General features: G+C 40.8%; 1 protein-coding gene across 8 annotated transcripts in view; it reads right to left on the bottom strand.

Moving 5' to 3' along the window:
• The window catches only part of LOC137235448 (eukaryotic translation initiation factor 4 gamma 3-like), a 925,455-nt gene that overhangs the window by 91,902 nt on the left and 817,626 nt on the right, over positions 1 to 15,927 (bottom strand). The window lies entirely within an intron of this gene.

Raw genomic sequence — 15,927 nt, 5'->3', positions numbered from 1 at the left:
TTAGAAGCATAAAATGAGACATATCGCTCCAATTGCTCCTACGTAGCATGTTCCACTTTTGATTTCTTTGAAAAAACTATGATTTTAAAATATTTGTTACAAAAAATTAAGAACAATATTTAACTCTTACGTTTTTTCCATTTCGCGATTGTTGCACTAAACGGTTGATTTAAATGAAAATAAAATACAGTCCATTAAAATAATAATTTATAAAATAAAAAAAAAAATAATAAATTTAAAAAATTCTTGCTTGCAGTGGGCTTTGAACCCGCAACCCCAAACGTGTGAGTCGGGTACGTCATCCACTGTGCCACGACTCATACACCTACAAGCACATCAAATTACTCCCTTATAACTCACATTAAACTGCTCGCCCTCAACTGCCCCACGCTTAGCTAATTTGGTTCACCCCAATATGGTGAAAAGCACAGGTCGTAGAGCTTTTTAGAGTTGTCAAGCTATGCACAGAATAGAAATATTTGTCAACTTGATAAAAATCTTGATTACTTGTCAACTTATTGACAATTTGTCAAGTACACAGAATAACCCCGTAAGACTTACGTTCTTATTAATTTTATTTAAACAATGTCTAGAAACCAAACTACATGGTGAACCCGAATCGCCTATTTTGACCGATACACTGTACACTTTAGCTGAATCATCACACTTGCTTTGGTTGATACTGTAAATAGAAAAATTATGCGAATTGTTAGTATTAAATTCGTCGCCTGAACTATCAGATTCTGATACGTAATTAACTACTTTTCCACTTGTTTTGCAAACTGATGCTAAGTGTCCAATTTTGCCGTACTTATGACATTTGCTATTCTTGCATCGACATTCGTTAGTTGTATGATTTCGCCACCCACAGTGATTGCAAGCTTTTGCGTATTTTTTTGATGTATTGTGAGTTCCTTTCTTCTTTTTACGGTCATGTTTGTTGTCTTGCTTTGAAGTGTCAGAAGTAGAGCTTTTCGATTTGTTATTACTCTTGCCACTTTTGGTATAATTCACTTGCAAGTTGTGCGCATGCTTTGTCGATGACAGTTTCATCTCCATAATGAGAGCTTTTCGGAGTGCTTGGTCAATGCATATGTTCTCGTCTTCTTCGCACATACGTTCAAATATTCCCCTGTGAAGACCCATTATGCAACGATCCATTACAAAGGCTGACAGGTTGTCAACAAATTTGCATGTTAGCGCGACTTTTTTTACTCGTGCATGCCATTGCGATACCGTTTCACCTTCAGCTTGTGTTGCTGAGTGAAAATTCTTACGCTCGCGGAAAACAATGGACGGTGGAGTGTAATGAACTTTGAGTATGTCACTTAGCTCCTTATACGTTTTTGATACCGGTGCAGTTGGGCTGCAAAGGTTGTGCAAAACCTCATATGGTGTTGGGCCATTGGCTTTTAAAAGAGTAGCCTTTTTTGTATTCTCTTCTGTGCAATTTATTTCCGCAAAATGAATTCTAACTTTTCTTTCCACAATATCCATGATTCCGTTTGTGGAGAAAATTGCTGCACATTATTTGGATGGTATATGGTTACCGTATTTTGAGGTTCGTCGGGCATTATAGTAAAGTTTATGATAAATTTTGTTTAGCTCTGTAATTACAGTTGCTGCACTTTCAATTTCTTTTGTATGTACAAAAGAAGAGAAAAAAAATAAATTTTATTTTTCCTTTTTACTTCGTCGCCAATATGTTATGTACCGAGTGAAACGCACAGAAGAGTTGTTTGTTCATGACTTCACTTTATTGACTGACTGTATGCTTCTTCTAGACTAATAATGAGATGCGAATAATAACTAAGGTAATTCTTAAGGTGAGTATATATAATTGGAGGTGAGTTATGTTTAGTTTGTAATTCACAATGACGATACCTAACAGGTATTAATTAGTTTTAATTTCGTACTGAACACAATATCATACCACAAAATAGATAAACACATGTTCAATATATTGCTTGCCAGAAGTGCGAAGAAATTTCTTCATCTTTCTCTCGAAACCACCAACACAATAAAGCTAAATTTATAAAAACAAAAATTATAGAATATGTATTTCCTCAAGCGTCCGTAAAGTATATAGTGATGAAAACTTCGATGCCTAAAGAATCGAACGATTTAAAAAAAAAACAAAATCGATTCTACACTTCTAAAAAAAAGATCGATTAAATCGACTAAGAATCGAATCGAAATCCAGCTCTACTCTTGGACCGATTAGAAGGATTATCGCGGCCTGAACTGTGTTGCCGTGCATTACTCCTTTTAGCAGCTGAGCGAACGTGTAGCATTCCTCTATGCAACCTGACGGGTATTCCTACTTTGCTCGGCGGACTGATATTATGTTGGTTGGTACTCCAACTGTGTTCAGCTGATCAAGTTTTCGAATCTAGCCTTCGATTGTAATCTTCTAATGTTGTCTATTTCTTCTAACCCTGGGCGAGATTTAAGAAAAAAATCCAAAAATGGTCGGAAAATATATGACATAGTTCCATCACCCTTCAAAATTTCATCGAAGTCCACTATTCCCTTAAGCTTGAAACACAATGCCTTGCCGCCGCGAAATAAAATCGACGAACTTCGCCTTGTCATAAAAGAATCCCCGTTATTACATGAAGGTGAACACAATGCAAGCGAAGAGCAATAATAACAGCTAGGAGGAGAGGGTGAAGACAGGAGAAGGGAGTAAATGTAAGGGAGAAGAGATTAAGAAAGAGAAACAAAGAGCACAATGGAGCAAATTTTTAAGTACTATGAGTTTGAAATGTTCAACTGGCTTTAAGTATATTTACTTATTTCTATTTAAGTCAATAAAATTGAACGATCGAATATGTACGATGACTAGTATTTCTGGAGGATGGAGCCGTGTGTAGAAGTCCACGAAAGTGGGGAAGCTTCTGACCGACATTCACCTGGGACTAGCAACAGCAATTCTTTTGACTGCGGTTGTTGTTGTTGTGGTAGCAGTGCTTCGCCCCACCTAACAGCCGCGACCGATCACAAATTGTCATCAATATCCTCTAACGGGAGTCCAAGCAAACTTGCTATTTCAACAGGGGTGGACCATAAGGAAAGGGGTGTTAGAGGCGTTGGTTCCACATTACAACTAAAGAGATGGTTGGTGTCATGTGGGGACACATTGCAGGCGGGGCATACATTTTGTATGTCGGGGTTGATTCTGGATAGGTAAGAGTTTAACCTGTTACAGTATCCAGAACGAAGTTGAGCAAGAGTGGCACGCGTTTCCCTGGGGAGTATGCGTTCCTCTTCTGCGAGTTTTGAATACTTTTTTTGAGTACTGGATTCACCGGACAATTCCCGGCATAAAGGTCCGACGCCTGTTTGTGGAGTTCACCAAGGACCTGCTTGTGTTTTTTCGCTTCACACGGCTTCACACGGCTCAGGTGCCGTATTTCCTCAAAATGCTTACGGAGATGACTCCTTAAGCCCCTAGGCGGTGCTGGCTCATCAATCAGATGTCTGTTGGGATGCTCAGGTTTCTGGGTATTCAACAGGAGCTGTTTGGTCAGCATCTCATTTCGCTCCCTGATGGGGAGTACTCTCGCTTCATTATGCAGATAGTGTTCTGGGGACATAAGAAGACAGCCCGTGGCGATTCTGAGGTCAGTATTTTGGCAGGCCTGTAGCTGCTTCCAGTGGGTAATTTTTAGGCTTGGCGACCATATGGGTGACGCGTAGCACGTAATCGGCTGGCTAATTGCTTTGTATGTAGTCATGAGCGTTTCTTTATCTTTTCCCCAAGTACTGCCAGCGAGGGATTTGAGGATTTTGTTACGGCTCTGAATTCTCGGAACAATTGCGGCTGCGTGCTCACCAAAATGTAGATCCTGATCAAACGTCACACCCAAGATTTTGGGGTGTAGGACAGTCGGTAGCCACCGACGTGGATGTTCAAAATGGTCGATATTTGGGACGTCCATGTTGTAAATAAGGTCGCGGAAGATTTAGTCGGTGATAATGCCAGGTTTCGCGAGGCGAAAAAACTGAAGAGATCAGGGAGGTAGCCGTTTATTCTATTGCAAAGCTCATCGATCTGTGGGCCTGGGCCTGTGGCCATTATTGTGCCGTCATCGGCGTAGGAAACGATTGTGACTCCTTCCGGGGGTGAAGGTAGCTTAGATATGTAGATATTAAACAAAAGTGGGGACAGGACACCACCCTGTGGCACCCCTTGTTTAATTCTTCTTGGTTTTGATGTTTCGTTTCTAAATTGCTCCGATGCCTGCCGACCACCCAGATAATTTGCGGTCCACCTTTTAAGACATGGGGGAAGGGTAGACCCTTCCATGCCTTGCAGTAACGAGCCATGGTTGACCGTATCAAAAGTTTTTGATAGGTCTAGCGCTACGAGTACTGTTCTATGGTGGGGGTTTTGATTTAAACCGCAATTTATCTGGGTGCTAATGGAATTTAGCGCGGTGGCAGTGCTATGGAGTTTTCTGAAGCCATGCTGATGACAGGCTAGTTGCAAATTTGCTTGGAAATAGGGGAGCAAAATGGCTTCAAGCGTCTTTGCTACTGGCGATAGGAGAGATATCGGACGATACGACTCTCCTATGTTAGCTGGTTTCCCAGGCTTTAGTAGCGGGACCACCTTGGCCATTTTTTATTTTTCGGGTATGACAAAGGTGGAAGGAGATAGGTTGAAGACATGCGCTAAATATTTGAAACCCTCTTTCGCTAGGCTTTTAAGCATCGGCTTGGCTATGCCGTCTGGGCCCACTGCTTTGGATGGTTTAGCGTGACCAATGGCGTCCTCAACCTCTTTAGCGGTGATTGTGATTGGTGACGCGCTGAATTTGTGTTTATGTGCGTGTCTGTTGGCCCTCCGTCTATCTTTGTCGACCGTAGAATGCACTATATATTGTCGGCAGAAAGCGCTCGCGCATTTTTTCGCATCCGACAGCACTTTATCGCCAAAGGCGATGGAAACTTTGTCTTTGTGCTTACACAGATTCGAAAGGGACTTTACGGTGGACCAAAGTTTGCCCACACCGGTAGAGATGTTACAACCTCTTAGGTGCTCCTCCCATTTCGCCCGCTTGTGTTCATCCACAAGCAATCTGATGCGTTGGTTTATATCCCTTATTTGGGGGTCGCCTGGATCAAGCTGTCTTATAAGGTCACGTTCTCTCGCTAAGTTTGCGGCCTCCGCCGGGAAGTGGGCAGAATTTCGGGAATTCTCCCGGCGGGAATGAAACGTGCCGAGGCGGATTCAATGACCTTGCGGAAGGCACGCTCCCCTTAGGGGGCATCAGTCGGGATAGGGAGGGCAGCAAAGAGGTTGTCTGTAAAAGATTTATATTCGTCCCACTTTCCTTTTTTGAAGTTTATGAAAGTGCGTTTTCTGTGACGATGAAGTCGGCAGTACGCTCGAGCGAAATAAGTATAGGCAGGTGGTCGGATGCCAATGTTACCATCGGCTGCCAGTTGACGCATTTTACGAGTTCTGCGCTCACGATTGAGATATCTGGCGAACTGTGACAGCTTCCTACCATACGTGTGGGGGCGTCTCCGTTTATTGTGCAGAACTTCGTTTCTTCTATTTGATCGGCCAACATCTCACCCCTACTGTCCGCCCGCAAATTTGAATGCCATAGATTGTGATGGGCATTGAAATCGCCTAAGATAATGCGATTGTTGCTAGTGAGTAAGGCGATGATATTAGGGCGGTATCCAATGGGGCAACAGGTGGCAGGAGGGATGTAGATGTTGATGATTTCTAGGTTTGCATCGCCTGACCGGACAGATAGGCCTTGACATTCTAAGACATTGTCCCTGCGGTCGATGCCAGGATCAAATATATAATATTGCACAGAGTGGTGTATGATAACTCGAGTCCGCCTCCATTTCCGCTCTCGCGATCTTTTCTGTGGACATTATACCCAGAGCAGGTCTGCAATACAGATCTTGCTGTGAGCTTAGTCTCTTGAATCCAAGCAATGCGGATGTTGTGCCGCTTCATGAAATCGACTATCTCCGTAATCTTCCCAGTTAGTCCATTACAGTTTAACTGCAGAATTCTGAAGTACATGAGGGGAGACGTCGCCACTCTGGGGGTAAGTGACGGGTGACTGCGCCAGGGTTGAGGAAGGCTAGGACACAATTGCTGTTGTGGTCCTGGGACTGGGCGTCCTTGGGCAAGCATTGGGGTACCCGGAATATTTGGGTTTGCGACCTGGCAACATGGCGCGATGAAACCCGTCGGGGGGTTGCCGTCGCGGAGACCAGAACATCTAGGAAAGTGGCACCACCCAAGGCAGGAGCTGCATTGGGCGGATGTCGCAAACATATATATTCTGTGCTGGCAAACGTAGGGACTACGAGTCTGTTTCCCTGACCTAAACGATTGCTGCCGGAAAAGAGGGGATGAGGAGACGGGACCAGGGGCTGATGTTCAGCATTGCTACCAACTCTACTACGAAGATAGTAGTTATGAGTGGTAGCAGCTGTTTGAGTTGTTGGCGCCGTGGGGCGCGAGCAGCAGCGGGTACTTGTTGTGGCTTGCTGAGCAGCGGGGCTGCTGGCAGGTAGTGGGGGGGGCTTAGGCGTAGACCACGGGACGCCCTTGGGCGTGAACAGCAAGGAGCCACAAAAGATTTATAAAAGTTACGTGGACGTCGGGTTTTGGGATCAAGCCCAGAACAACCTGTCCGATGCAACCATCCCTTACACGAGACACACTGAACAGAGTATGACCGTCCTAAAAAGATTCTTTTCCGGCAGATGCAGCAAACCCATTTCTCAGGACCGGGGTCAGGAGACGGACCCGGATTGGATTCGATACCTTCCCGGAGCAAGAGAATATGGAGCAGTGCTGCAAGGAGATGCTGGGAGGATGACAATTTATGGGAGGGACGCAACAAATTACATGGGGTTACACTGAAATGACAATCCTTGGTCGGGAAAAATCCCGAGTCGCTCCGGTACATAGAACCAACTGCCTTGGGAAGCGCTTTGTGGTTCAAGCAGCTCACTACTTCCGGTCCCTTGCGGCCAAGTATCCTCTGGGTAGCATCTGTTTAGTGGTTAGCTAATGTGATAAGTCGATAACCTGGCTAGGCCACTCTGACATACTCCTTTTAACGGCTAGCAGGGGGATCTTTCATCGACAGCGTTTATCCCCCATGAGATGGGGCTACAAACGGGCAGCCACTGTGGGGCGTCTCCGTTTATTGTGCAGAACGTCGTTTCTTCTATTTGAACCGCCAACATCTCACCCCTGCTGTCCGCCCTCAAGTATGAATGCCATAGATCGTGATGGGCATTGAAATCGCCTAAGATAATGCGATTATCGCCAGTGAGTAGGGCTCTGATACTAGGGCGGTATCCACTGGGGCAACAAGTGGAAGGAGGGATGTAGATTTTCGATATCTAGGTTTCCATCGCCTGACCGGACAGATAAGCCGTGACGTTCTAAGACACTGTCCCTGTGGCCGATGTCGGGATCAAATATATTATATTGCACTGAGTTACTTTTCAGTGTAAACCCATTTAATTTGTTGCGTCCCTCCCACAAACTGTCATGATAACGCTTCTAATGAATATTATACTACATAAATATACTGTCATTTTACATCGAATGTGCAGTATTGCTGGGTGATTCACAATAAAGTTATGTTGATACTGTATTATTGCACCGCCGTTATATTTCATATTATGATGAACATTAATTTCTAATGGACCAATTGGACCGTTCTTGTTATTACCACAATTTTTTAAACAAAGTTGCTTGCAGTGCTACCAATATGTAAATAAACTCAAAGGACTTCCGGCAATACATTGAATTTACGTTGTCACATAGATAAAATCCACGGATACAAATTGACCCAGGAGTTGAAAGATACGATGCTCACTGCAAAGCAAAGAAGAATACATAATTACGCCATTAAAAATCAGGACTAGTGATAGAACGGTACGAGTAGTGAGCAGTATCTATACTTTTACAAAAAATACTAGAATATTTTATTCTCGATGCTTTTTACCAAGTACTGATAAAGTAACACTATAACTTGGGAAAAAATTTAGATATTTCCACCAAAACAGCTGCACGAGCTAATCTGACCGCAAGTTATCGTCAATGCGGTAATGCTTCTAACTCCACCTTTCACTCAAAACGAAAAGTATGTGTTTACTGTCCAGAATCACTAAACAATTTTAAAGACAAACCTTTACACTTTAATATATGGTTTCATTGGGCCACTTGAGGGAAGCAACGTCCATTAAAAACAAAAAACGTAATATTTTGAGCGTCGTTTTCATCCAATTGAGCTTTTTCATTCTACAGTGAAATTTTGTAAAATGGAGCTTTTACAGCATTGTCGACAATGTATTGGCATTGAAAATGGTCGCAATCAGATTAAACCCAGCGCCAATGTTCAACACGTTTAATAAATAAGGTGGTGGGTGAAACTTGGGAAGAGATTTAGTTTATTAAGCACGATAGCAATTAAGTACAATTTTGTAAAATGTGTATGGCACCGCACATATTTAGTAAAAAAAACTTTAAGTTTTCCAATGCATAAATCCAAAGGCTCTGATTTGGTTTGCCAATGGTGGAAGTATGGTCCCTGGTATTATCTGAGCGAATTCGGTAGAGAACCCCAACTACTTTTGAAAAAAAAGTTAAATAAAATAAATATAAGGCGCGATAACCTCCGAAGAGAAATAAGGCCGAGCTTCTCTTCCAATTTGCGTCGTGCTCCTCTTGATTTTCCCTACAAATTGGCCGGACGGGACCTACATGATTTTATGCCGACTCCGAACGGCATCTGCAAGGCAGATGAGTTTTCACTGAGTGCTTTTCATGGCAGAAATACACCCGGAGCGCTTGCCAAACACTGCCGAGGGGCGACCCCGCTTAGAAAAAAAAGTTGCTTAAAAGTTTAATCTTAACCAAATTTGCAATATATTCATGGTTCGTAGCTACACAACTTACACGTAGAGGAGTTTAAAAAAATTTAAAATCATCCTGGTCCGCTCCTTTTTAGTTATTTCTGCATAAAAAGTTTAATGCCAAAAGTCGATCAAAAATCAACCCATATTCATGAAATTTTGTAAGAACATAGATTTTATGACAGCAGTTATTGTATAAGTAGCCTTTTACGCAACTTGATATTTGCACATGTTAAGTAAACTACCCTAAGCTCTCATGTCATTAAATGTTCCTGACGTTTCTCTGTATATCTAAATGATGACCTTAAGCGTACTGACGATGAAGACTTCGCAAGCTTCCAAATGGATCTATCTGCCAAGCTATGGAAGGTATCTGAAAATACCTTTCTCCTACTTTAAATTAAAAGTACGTTTTCAATTATAGAAAAACTAAAAAAAACAATAATTATCACATAAATTATTGTTATAGGCGTTGATCTTGAACCAAGAATAATTAAATCAATAGGCCGATAAATACAAAAATAATTGTTAATAAACCCTAGACCACATGGAACTGTCAAAAATTAATTGGCAGTAAGCAAAAATTCAACATTATCAGTGTCTTTGGAACAGATGGAGCAAGCTGTTAAAAATATAGTTGGTAACGTGGAATAGAAAAAGAAACTTATCAGACAAACAAACCACCCCTGTTTCGCCTAATGGTTAGGGCATCGGGTTAAGAGAGTATAGAAGAGAATAATTAGCAATCTTCGAAATGGATCTATCTGCGCAGATGTGGCAGGTGTCTGAAAGTTTATTTCTTCTATTCCAAACTAAAAAGAAATTTTTCAATTAAAGGAAGAATAAAAAAAAGTTATAAAAAATATATATATTGTAACGAATTTAGGGAAAATCCGCTTATTTTACACCTTCTACCAACGTTCGTATCGCTAAATTGTTGAATATATAACTCCAATATTCAAGAATGCAAAATGGTCTTTATTAGACTACTTTGAAAATACTTCACAATAACACGTATACTTCGCAACTGATAGCGTGCTTAAATCAAACTGATCACTGCTTACTCAGCTTTCGCTCCTTTTAAACTCTCTGCTGTCTGGTTCGCATACTTCTAGGCGTTTCTTCTTCTAGAATTTACTACTTAGTTACCAGACACATATATGCCTGTGAATTTGTAGTTTATAGTCTCTCGCATAGCCATATGCGTGTGTATATGTGAGTACTGATGATTGCATACTTTTATGAGTATCTCAGATATATGCATGTGTTTGTGCGTATCTCTCCGCTGCTTGTACGTACATATGTGTAGACATAATGATTGATTTGTTTATGTACATACAAATGACTGCTTAGTATCGGCTTCGAGATGATAGTATCCCTTAGTGTTGCTAATATTCGTCACACTGCCCTCCACCTAAGTCTGATAGTCCCGATCAGACAAATATCTCGATCTAACCGCTGCTAGCATCTCCAAATGAGCAACCCTTCTATTTCGTGGTTTCCCAATGGTTTGTATGCGGTAGATGGTATCACTGATCTTCTTCACAACTTTGTACGGGCCTTCCCAACTGCACCAAACTTTGGATGGAACATCTTTCCGTCGATGAGGGTTATATAGCAGTACCAAATCTCTCTCCAGGAAACCTTCCGCATTATTGTTCTTGTCAAACCTGTGCTTTATGTTACTACTCATTACCCTGATTTGTTCCCTCACACTCTGTAGCTTGACCAATGAACCACTTCGTAGAGCTTGATCTTGACGGATTGACCTTGCATCATCAGTATCGTCTTGATGTTTCACAACCGTAGTGCGCGCTGGATTGAAACCACCCTTGCATTCTTTCTGGGAAATCCTCTCCTTTGTTTTAGTGCGTCCATTAGGATTTGCCAATGCCATTGTTCCTCTCGAAAGTATTTTTGATTTTACTTTGTTTGACCCATTCGTTCCATCAACTTTTGCCCGATCTGCTACCTTTGACTTTTGTGGTCTTTGTCGAACCGCCTCCACCAGTACTCGCTTACTGCTGAACCCTTTCTCCAAACTGAAGTTGAGTGGTACATGCTGCTTCCTATAGCGCATAATCCTTCTCTGCATATCGGTCCTGATGGCAGGGTCAACTAAGAAATCCACTCCCAATATGACTTCATCAACAATCTCTGCCACAACGAATTTATGTAGAATCGTGACCTTTCCAATTAAGACCTCACATACCACTTCTCCTTGGACTTGGTTATACTCGTCAGTGACCGTACGAAATCTTGCTCCAGGTAACGGTTTTACTCTTCTGTTGACCAAGTCAGATCGGATTAAGGAATGAGATGCGACCGTATCTACAGTCAGTACACGTTCTTTGCCATCCCCATTCCCTCTGACGGTAAGACTGCTTGATTTCCTTCCAATTTGCGACACAGATATCACAGGACATTCAATAGCTGGAGCTAGCTCTCGATCTCTACATCTGACTCGCTCTTGCTTATCCCTTCCAGCTTTGTTATTAATACCACCCATGCTGTTGAAACCACTAGGATCAAGATATCAATGACGTGCAATGTGACCGGGCTTCCCGCATTTGAAGCATTGGATAACTCATTCACTCCGCTTCTGCGATCCTTTCAGCGCCTCCAATATTGTGTTAACCCAGTGTGGCCTATCTAACTCCACACGGCGTGCTTTGAACGCTGGATTACACAGAAGCGATGCTGTTTCCTGAATCAGAGCATGTGTTACCGTTTCTGTGAATGCAGGTTTTGGGTTTGCGTATGCCGCTCGATATCCCGTATTCCATTAATAAAGCTCTGGATTTTTACCCTTTCGGTATATTCCAAGGGTGCGTCCGCATTCGCTAAATGTGCCAGCCTTTCATCCGACACAAACTCTTGCAATGTTTCACCAGGCCTCTGGATGCGGTTCAGTAACTCCATTTGGTATATTTGTCTCCTATGCTCGATTCCGTATCGCCTTTCTAGAGCACCCATCAATGCTTCGTAGTTGTTCCGCTCTCCCTCGGGAATATTCTGTAGGATTTCAGCAGCAGATCCTTTCAATGCTACGAATAGTGCAGCAACTTTATCTTCAGCACTCCAGTTGTTCACTGCTGCGGTCTCCTCAAACTGAATCTTAAATACCTGGAAAGGAACAGAGCCGTCAAAAGATGGAGTTTTTACCTTCGTATTGCTTGCTGAAACAACTGGGCGATTTAGTTGCAGCTCCTGTATACGGCCTTTTAAAGCATCTACCTCAGACTCGATTTTATTCTCAAACTGCATTATTTTTGCATCCTGTGCTTCCAGCTTTGATGTTACCTTCCTGTGCTTCTAACTGCGAGGACATTTGTGCCACCTGCAATGATAAGCGCTCCTCTTGTGCTTCCATCTTAGATGTAATCTGTGTCAACATTTCTGAAATACGCGTTTCTTGTGCTTCAATCTTCGATGTTATGCGTGTATCCTGTGATTCCATCTTGGATGTTATTTGCGACGACATTTCTGAATGGGTGCCTCCTGTGTTTCCAATTGTGATGCCATATATGTCTTCTGTTCTGCCAGTTGAGATGACACTGTCGATGTTTGAGCAGATATTGCAGCCAAAATCGTGTTCAAGTTTGTGCTCGTAACTGTTTGTGATGTTTGCGATGTTTCATTTTTCTCTTAAATTTTTGTTGTTGTGTCTTCCCCATCAGGATGAAAGACATCATCGTCCACATTAATTCCTTCCGACTCCATAGCGTCTCGTAGCCGTGCTTGAAGTTCGATCTTATTGCCGGTTGTATTCAATCCAAGGTTCTCCAACTCCTTTTTCGGTTGCTGGATCCTTAATTTACATAACTTTGCCATGTCCAAATTGTATTCGCAATCTTAGGAATTTATTCAACAATTCTCTTCTGACACCAATTGTAACGAATATAGGGAAACTCCGCTTATTTTACACCTTCAACCAACGTTCGTATTGCTAAATTGGTGAATAAATAACTCCATTATTCAATAATGCAAAATGGTCTTTATTAGACTACTTTGAAAATACTTCACAATAACACTTATACTTCGCAACTGATAGCGTGCTTAAATCAAACTGATCGCTGCTTACTCAGCTTTCGCTCCTTTTATACTCTCTGCTCTCTCGTTCGCATACTTCTAGGCGTTTCTTCTTCTAGAATTTACTACTTAGTTACCAGATACATATATGCATGTGAATTTGTAGTTTATAGTCTCTCGCACAGCCATATGCGTGTGTATATGTGAGTACTGATGATTGCATACTTTTGTGAGTATATCAGATATATGCATGTGTTTGTGCGTATCTCTCCGCGGCTTGTATGTACATATGTGTAGACATAATGATTGATTTGTTTATGTACATACAAGTGACTGCTTAGTATCGGCTTAGAGATGATAGTATCCCTTAGTGTTGCTAATATTCGTCACAATATGTAGTTTAGTATTTTTTTTGTTTTTGTATCATTTATATGTATATTGAAGCTTGCTCCGTAGACGTCCCAACTATATTTTGCGAAATTAAGAGAAGTCGAGAGGAGCACATGATCGACCAAGCGGGAAAGGTAGGTCCAAGCGCGAGGCTGTAAAGTGTCGAAGATTATGCGTAGGTCTTACAACCTTAGACTACCAAAGTTGCTTTAATCATTAAAAATAGAGGACTGTAGACGTTTTGTGCTCGTACCCTGCGCTTGTCAGGCAAAGATAAAAGCTATTAGGAGTAATTTAGCTGCCAGATCTAGAAGCAGAAAGTGGCATACGTCCTAGAAAGCTTCTAATATTTGCCAAGAGAACGGAGTTCTGGTTTTTCAGTTTTTGTAATGTAATGTGTAATGTTAAACGGCGGCACCCCTTAAGAGAGCTCCTCAGGAGGCCAACAATTCTGCCAGTGAGATACTTGTATTACTTTAAAGTTTTAAAAATATTTTTCATAAGGTGGTGTTATATGCACAGCATGAGATCGGATACCTATAGTCTTAGGATAAACTCCCACGATACCGTTTATGTTTATATTGAAGCTCCCTCAAGAACCACACATCCCAGAAAATTTTACACAACATTATCTTCACTACTTGCTGATATTCGCGCACTAAGAAATTTTTATAATTTTATGAAAAATGTAAAATTCTTTCTCTTAAACCTGTTGAACAATGAAATTGAATCTTTGCAACGGGCGAATAGCCAACATATACAAACACTTTGCTTATTACTTTGCATATATGTAAAACTCATATATTGCTAATAGAAAATGCTCACAATGTGTTTTGAATTCGAAATCAAAACAAGATAGCCTATAAAATGTTTGTGATTGTAGCAGCACAAGTGTGACAAGAAAAAATTTAAATTTAGGTACATTCGATTATTGAATACAAAAACAAAAACTTTTAAACAGCAATATATCGGCACTCTGATGTTTGAGAATGTACCTAGCGTTTTGTAGCAATATAGGATTATTACATATATGTTACTTTGTATATACTTAGGTATATTGTAGTTTTAGTTATTTTAGCTCCAAGAGGAACAATTTTTATAATTAGTACTCCATCTTAAATTTTAGTCATATTTTTATTTCGTTATTCTTTCATTTTCACATGTTTTAATAAGTTATTTATTAGTCATCTTACTGTATTATTAATTTTAAGAGATGGCATTTCCCACTATGTTACGCTTAACATATAAAATGTCTTATCTTTTCCTGTGACGAAGGTTTATGTTATAATTATACTGTATCCATACCATTATTTGTAACTGTAACTTCTGATAATACAATAAAAATGATCAATAAAGAATGAATGAATAAATGTATAATAGCAGCACAAGCTGAGGAATAATCAATAAGTATGATTTTAAACAAAAAATTCATTAGAATACGAATATGATTTTAAATAAAGAATCAATTAGAATTCAGTAGAATATAAATACCCCTAACGGGTTAGGGGGTTGGCATATACCCGCAGTAGATATGCCTGTGGTAAGAGGCGACTAAAATAACAAATAGATTCAAGTGGTTGTGTAGCGCAACCCTTTCAGGTTTCCAGCGCAATATGTAGCTTCTCCAAACCTAATTTTCAACCGCACCTATCCGTGGCGTATCCTGTTTCTTTAACAGCCGAGGCTCTGGTGACCCCGAGCTCCTCATGGATCTAGGGGGTGGCAGGGCGGGATGGCCTAGAAAGTCACATGTGGTCATAACAAATCGTTACCGAGATGGTCGGGCTTGGTACCGGAACGTACCGGATCTGCATACGGTAAAGGACCATCAACATCGATAACACTCCCCAAGGCCTTCGGGTAGTGTCTTTACCGCTACAACAACAACAAAAACAACAACATGATTTTAAATATAGGAAGCGAAGTAAGGGAGTAATTTAATTGTAAAGTACTACTACCAAAGTAGTGCTATAAATGAATATTTAGGTTATTTATTCAGCGATTCGAATCATAACATAAGCTGCAGAGTAATCAAGAACTTCCCTAAATTCACTACAATATATTGAAATAAGATTTGAAGGAAACGGGAGGTCCCTGGCTTTGCCTTCGTATCTTGTCTGTGATATACAGGAGAGGGAATAATACAGTTGTAATAATTCGCAAGTTTTTCCGAAAAAGTGAAGTAACGTCTTAACACACTTCCAAATTATGTAGCGTGGCAGTGCAACAAATCCGGCTTAACTTTCATGAGCGATAAATAGGAAATTCATTGAAAAATAGAACGTTATTTGGAATTATTGCGAATCACGCTTAGTTAAATAGTTTAAGATATATGAGCACAAACAATGTACGATTGTAGCGGGCAGTGAAAAATTTTGGCCATATAATTACTTTCCATGAATAATTTATTAAGTTATTTTATTTTAATACTAGGAGAGCATTTCAACCAACTATTTTTATTTACTGTTTAGTTTAGTAACTGCGCTACTAAACAAAGTCGATGTTATCATATATTAATCTAATTTAAATAAAAGTTGAAGCTGTGCACATATAATTACTTTACTTTACTTTACGGAGGTACATAAA

Source organism: Eurosta solidaginis, chromosome X (genome assembly GCF_040869045.1).
Source record: "Eurosta solidaginis isolate ZX-2024a chromosome X, ASM4086904v1, whole genome shotgun sequence".
Taxonomy (NCBI): domain Eukaryota; kingdom Metazoa; phylum Arthropoda; class Insecta; order Diptera; family Tephritidae; genus Eurosta; species Eurosta solidaginis.
This window is presented reverse-complemented; position numbering and strand designations above follow the sequence as displayed.